Raw genomic sequence first — 6995 nt, 5'->3', positions numbered from 1 at the left:
ATGTATATATGTACATATATGTTTGTATATATATTTACACACATATATATTTCGGGGTTGTTACTTTAGTTTACTTCCAGTATAGGAGTGATGCGTGCTATATTCTCTGATCTCCACGGATTTGATTGATAAGGTGTATACCACCTTTATAATCATTAAAGGCATAAAATTCATTTGTATACCTCTGAAAATTTTAGTTTTAAAAATCTTTGGATAATAGCAATTTGGTTATATAGTACACATGTGAATATCTGTTTTTTCCTCCTATTACCTCCCACTCCCCTGCCTGCCTCTGTGGCAGGGGCTTTGCTTCTCCCTCCCTCCCATCCCTTCGCTCTCTCCTTTTGGACATTGTGGTTTGAAGTATTGATACTGAAAGGTTATCAAGAATATCCCTTACCTACTTTCCTACTTTTAAACCTCAGATCTTGTCCACTGTGATAGTTTCCAGCTATCACTATAATATTTATCTCTTCTCTGTCTTACTTACCCTCAGCCCCACATACCTGTTGTTAGTTCCAATCATTGACCAGTCCTCCTGACCTCTGTTTTTCCTGGCCATAGATACTATTTTTCTACTATATATTTTTAATATACCACAGATGAATGCAGTCATTCTGTATCTGTCCCTTTCCTTCTGACTCATTTCACTCAGCATGATAATCTCCATGTCTATCCATAGATAGGCAAAATTCATGACTTCATTTTTCCTGACAGCTGCATAGTATTCCATTATGTAGATGTGCCATAATTTCTTTATCGATTCGTCTGTTCTTGGGAACTCAGGTTGTTTTCGGATCCTGGCTATTGTGAATCGTGCTGCAATGAATATAGGAGTGCAGATGGTGTTTCTGCTTGTGTGTTTTTGGGCTCCCAGGGTATATTCCCAAAAGTAGTACTGCAAGGTCAAATGGGAGTTCAATTTCTAGTTTTTTGAGAAACGTCTGTATTGTTACATTTGAATATCTATTACAATTTAAACTGAGTTAGTTCTACTGATCATACATCTCTTAATTTGATACGTTTCTAAAAATTAAAAATTTGAACATTTTTTTCTATGAAACATCATTAGAAAGCCTGGTCATACTTAAGGCTTTTACCCAGCAATACCTTTGTCTGTTAGGTACTCGTATATTGCACATTGGAGGATATGTTACAGCTATGTTTGGTGTATAAAAATAAAAATAAAAGAAAGGGTGCGCAGGCGGTGAGGCAGGCGAAGGAAGGAAGAAGGCCAAACTGGTTGCTCGATCGGTTTATTTCATGTCCATCTCCATTCTCCTCTGATTCTCCTCCTGCTTCTTTCTCCCCCATCCTACTTCATTCTCTCTCTCTCTGCCTCTCTCCCGGCTCTCGGTCTCTCTCGATCTGTGGATCTGGCCCCCGTGGATCTGGCCCCCGTGGATCTGGCTCCCATGGATCTGGCCCCGGTGGATCTGGCGCCGTGGATCTGGCGCCGTGGATCTGGCCCTGGCCCCCAACCCACTCTTACAGCCTAGTTAAATCTCCACAGCATCAGGGGGTTGGGGCATACACATAGGTGTGGTCAGCAATAGGGTAAGGTTCTTTTCCCTCAGGGGATGCTTCTCCTAGGACTTAATTCTCTTTCAGCAGGAGGATCCACCCAAGGGCAGAGTCCCATGAATGTGTTTCTCTTCTCCTCAGCCAGCAAGCATATAAGAATTCATAATATTAATTATTTTGTATGGACACAATAAGAGATGCATTAAAGCTTATAGAATTGCTCTCCTGGGGCCATCTCAATCTCAGACTACAGTGCTCAGGCCAAATCAGTCTTTCCTAGCCCTGGCAGGGTCCCAGTCTCATAATTACTATTGGATCATGACAGTATTTGTCTATGATCAAGCTCTTAACTTATAGTTAAGAATTAGGCACTTTGGCCAGGCCCATCTCGATGCCAGGGTAGCACATAACTCACCGCTTGCCCTGGATCCTTCCCGTCCCACGTCGGGGACCCTACTTTGGGGTGCTAGGAACTGAGGGCAACTGAGGCTTAAGTGGAGAAAGCAGATGCCCAAGAGGGAATATCGAGGCCAATTAAGTCTTAAGTTATAAAAACATAATATTGTCTTCTTGTGTCTATACAAAAAAGACATAGCTTTAAAGTAAATTATTCAAAAGGCATAAAGAGGAGAGAAAGGCAATGTTATAATATTCAGTGTCCTAGGAAGTTCTGACCTTACCAATTAACAGAGTTTGATTAAGGGAAGAGCAGATAAACTGGTAGAAATGGTTACAGATAAACAAAGGAATGGGAGTGACTTGGAGCACTTTGATGGGTGTGACTGATAAACCTAAGCTCCTAGTGGCAAGGGGGAAAGGACAAACCAATGATATCCAACAGTTTGGCATGTTTCATTAAGTTAAAATGTATATGCAATCTGACTCAGTAGTTCTAATTCAGTTTATTTTCCGGAAAATGCAAGTGTGCCATGTGGCATTTAGAAACACAGCTTCCTAATTGCTATAAACTAGAAGAAGCCTATAAGTATGCTTTTTACTAAGAATTAAAAAGAGTGGCGTGTTATATAGGGCACTATCATTATATCATTATCACATGTCATACCAATGAATACAAACATACTTCTTCTACATAGAGCATGGATGAGTGATGAATATGCAGCAGCTTTGTCCCAAGTTGTTTTGTGACTCAGATCCATGAATGGAAAATCTTACACCAAATTTTATTTTATTTTTTAATATTTTGATTGATGTTCTGTGATTTACAGTATTGTTATTGGTGGTTTCCTATGCAAATAATTCCAACACCAGATATCTCCAATATACTCACCTCCCTCCCCCACGGATCCCACTGCCCCTCCCTTTCAACCACCCAGTTCAAATATGTGAATAAGTTATCCTCTTTGACCCTTTATTGCTACCTTGCTCTGTATTTTTTGGTCCCGAGTATGAGTAAGTTCATTCTGTATCTGTTTCCATCTGACTTACTAAATGTTTCATGGTATCTTCTAGTTCTATCCATGTTGCTGCAAATTGCATGATATTGTCTTTTATTAGAACTGCATATTTATATGTGTATGTACGCCACAACTTCTTGATCCATTCATCTATAGTTGGTGTTTGGGTTGTTTCCATATCTTGGCTATTGTACTAAATGCAACAATGAATGTAGATATGCACGTATCCTAAACACTGTCACTGTCACTCTCATCCCGTTGTTCGTCGATTTGCTCGAGCGGGCACCAGTAATGTCTCCATTATGAGACTTGTTACTGTTTTTAGCGTATCGAATACACCACGGGGAGCTTGCCAGGCTCTGCCATGTGGGCGAGATACTCTCAATAGCTTGCTGGGCTCTCTGAGAGGGGCGGAGGAATCGAACCCAGGTCGGCTGCATGCAAGGCAAATGCCCTACCCGCTGTGCTATTGCTCCAGTCTGGATTCGATTCTCCATCCCTCTCAGAGAGCCCGGTAATCTACAGATTATCTGCCCGCAAGGCAAGCTACCTGTGGCATATTCGATATGCCAAAAACAGTAACAAGTCTCACAATGGAGACGTTACTGGTGCCCGCTCAAGCAAATCGATGAGCAATGGACGACAGTGCTACAGTACTACAGAGTATTTAGGGTTTTTTGTGGTTCAGATTTTTTATTCAATCACGTTGTTCCTCGTCTTCGCCTTCTCCTTCTTCCTCTCTCTGTTCAGTCACTGTGGTTTGTGGTTTGCTATACTGTTACTGAAAAGTTATGTATATCATTTTACCTCCTTTCAACACTCAGTTATTATCCAGAGTGATCATTTCTTGATATTATTGTCCTAGTAGTCCCTATTCTGTCCAAACCACACTCCCCCACAACTTGTGGCAAGCTACTATGGATTGGTCCTCCTGGTTCAAGTTTCTACTGTCTTTGGGTATTATTCTCATACTATTTTTTTTAATACCCCACAAGTAAGTGCAATTATACTATGTCTGTCAATTTCCCTCTGACTCATCTCACTCAGCATGATACTCTCTATATCCATCCTTGTATAAGCAACTTTCATTACTTCATTTTTCCTAGCGGCTGCATAGTATTCTATTATGTAGATGTACCATTGTTTCTTTATCCACTCATCTGTTGTCCATTGGGTGGTTTCCAGATTTGGGTAATTGTGAATAGTGCTGAAATAAGCAGATGTCTTTTCTGCATTGTTAATTTTGGACTCTAGAGCATATTCCCAAGAGTGGTGTTGCTGGGTCATATGAAGATTCAATTTCTAGTTTTTTGACAAATGTTTTCCAGAAAGGCTGGGTTTTACTTTTGCCTGCTGCCTTTTCTCCCTTTATTTTGTTTCCTCCTGCCTTAGATTGCCTGGCACTAAACCTCATTAGCATTTCAATTGACCTCTAGCTGGTTCTCTTGTTAGACTGAGACAGAGATCAGAAAGGATTTCTGCTGAGGAGCTGAGGAGCTGCCTTAATATCCCAGGATCTTTTCTCTAGTGCGTTTTCACCTATCTGTCCCATCGTGGTCTGTACTACAGAATCATGCCAAGAGGAAGGCCTATGGGGTCCACATGCACACACACATTCACGCAGAGATTGTTACATTCTACCCATCCCACCTAGAGATTAGCAAGGGAGTATACCTCCACAGCAGATTTTCCATGGATTACCTCCTCCTCATGGGTTCTTCACTGCAGGCCCCTGGCTGGCTCAGCAAATAGGAAGTCAGTGATGCCCCAAAGGTGGCTTACGGGAGGCGGAGAGGAGAGAGACACTCATTTTATCCGGATCAGCCTCTGCCACCCCAGGACTGGCTGGGAAGGCTAGGACTGATAAAGTTTGCAGATGAGCCACTGCAGGGCAAGGGCCAGAGTCCCGCCAGCCCCCACCAGGCTGCCGTCAAGGCACACATGACATCCCCTTGGTCTTCTCTTGTGTGGGAATTGATCCCACCACTCAATTTCTCTGGGAGCTACGGACTCCAGCTGGAGCAAGGAATTGCTCTTTGCAGGAAAGGGAAGTCAGACCTAAGCCTTACACGGGGTTTCTGGTATTTTGTCCTTTCTAGCAGAAAAGCATTTTGAGAGGAGACAAGCAGTGAAATAAAACATTTTATTTGGGAGTTGTTTTTTTTTTTAGGTAGAAGAAGGGGGGAGAGAAAGTGAGAAGGAGTAAAGTGTTCAAGTGAGAACACTGGCTTCTCCAGTGGTGGACAGAGGCCCAGTATACATCTCAAGAGTTGAGATGCGAGCAACACATGTGCTCAGGCACCAAATATGCTCAGCTACGTAGGCACAAGTAACACGTGGGCTCGGGCAGCATATGCACGAGCTTCCTTTGTTGAAGGTGACTTTTATAGGGTTTCTCGAATCTGCACCTTTCTACCTGGGTAAGAGTCTATTGCTGGGGTTGTTGCTAAGGGGGGGTTCTAGTCGGGATGGTCTTTGAAAAGCTTTTTCTTGACCATTTGTTTCTACTGGATCTTCTCTCTAAGAGTGGGTCTAGGCCAGCTTCAGGTCAAAGTCTGATCAGGTCTTAGTTCCTGTCTTTACCGTGGGTCTGGATAGCCTTCGGGGTAGGTGCTTTGACTGCTCCCTAGGAATTCCATTAGGAAGGGTCCCTGTCTAACTGCCTACGTCAGCATGTCTTTATATGCTCATGGTGATGAAATGCAAGGCGGGGGGTGGGGTGGGGGATGGGGGTGCATAGCATAGCTGCTGTGCTCTTCACAGGCAGGGATGATCCTGACCTGGGGGGCAGGATGGTGATCCTGAGTGCCAGCCCAGCCCCCAGTGCCAGGCTGCTGCTGGGCTGGCCTCAGTGTACTGGACCTGGGCTTTAGAGTATTTGGTTTTTGGACCTCGGTTCACTTTATCCCATGAATTACCCAACCTCTGTTAATAACGCTATCTCCTTTTCTCCAGTAAGTCAGTCTCCATAGATCCCCACCATTGCGATTTGTTTGCAGAAAACAATCTAGGTTTCAAGTTTTACCCCAGTAGAGCAGTAATATCTGTTACTATAGCTCCATGGAGTTATTATCAGTGTTATTAGCATATTTTCTAGAGGTCATTTATATTGCCAGACATTTCAAGTAGGAAGTTTCAGAGCCATTCGTATTTATTTCCTTGACAACAACCCAAGTCAGTCAAAGACATTAGGAGTCAGGGAAGTGGCCAGTGTGGGGAAAAGTGAAGGGATAGTAAAAAGAGGTAGAAAAATATAACTCACCTCCTTTATTTTTCTGGAACTCAAACAATAAAATGGCATACAAACGCTATAAATATAACCTAAAAGAACAAGCGATTGATCAATGACAATTTTTTATGTGTATGTCTATACATGTTTTCTTAGGAAGAACATGAGTGATATTATTGTAGAGGGATGCCAAAGACTGACTATATTTCTTTATAGCAGGTATACATTTGTCCACATTAATATTTGTTTCATGTGTGGTCTAACTGTGTAGTTTTATGATATCTCAGCATTTCACGTATTTTTTCAATAAAGATTATTTCCTTCATGGAAAGTAAAAGATCCCTACTTTAACTTGCAAAAGAACCAAAAGCAAGTAATCATATGGAAAATAGCACAAAAGCTAAACTATCAAAGTAAAATGGCATAGTCTAAAATTTTCTTTTTCTTTGTTTTTTGAGCCACTTCCTGCCATCTCAGGGCTTATTCTGGGCTCTGCACTGAGGGATCATTTATGGTGAGCTCAGGGGACCACATGTGGTGCTGTGAACCAAGCCCAGGTCTGCTGCATGCAAGGCAAGCAAGCGCCCTACCTGCTGTACTTTGTCTTGCAAAACAGTATATATAAATGATGAAAAGGGGGAAGAGAAAGTACAGTGGATAGGATGCTTGCCTTCCATGCAGCTGATGCAGCTGACCCAGGTTCAAACCCTGACATCACAAGTGATCGCCCAAGCACAGCCACAAGTGATCCCTGAGTATAAAGCCCGGTAGTCCAGCCCTAAACAATGCTGTGTGTGGCCCAAAACCACATGTTAAATGACCAAACA

The sequence above is a fragment of the Sorex araneus genome, chromosome X, assembly GCF_027595985.1.
Source record: "Sorex araneus isolate mSorAra2 chromosome X, mSorAra2.pri, whole genome shotgun sequence".
Classification (NCBI taxonomy): Eukaryota; Metazoa; Chordata; class Mammalia; order Eulipotyphla; family Soricidae; genus Sorex; species Sorex araneus.
Note: the sequence above shows the minus strand (reverse complement) of the source record.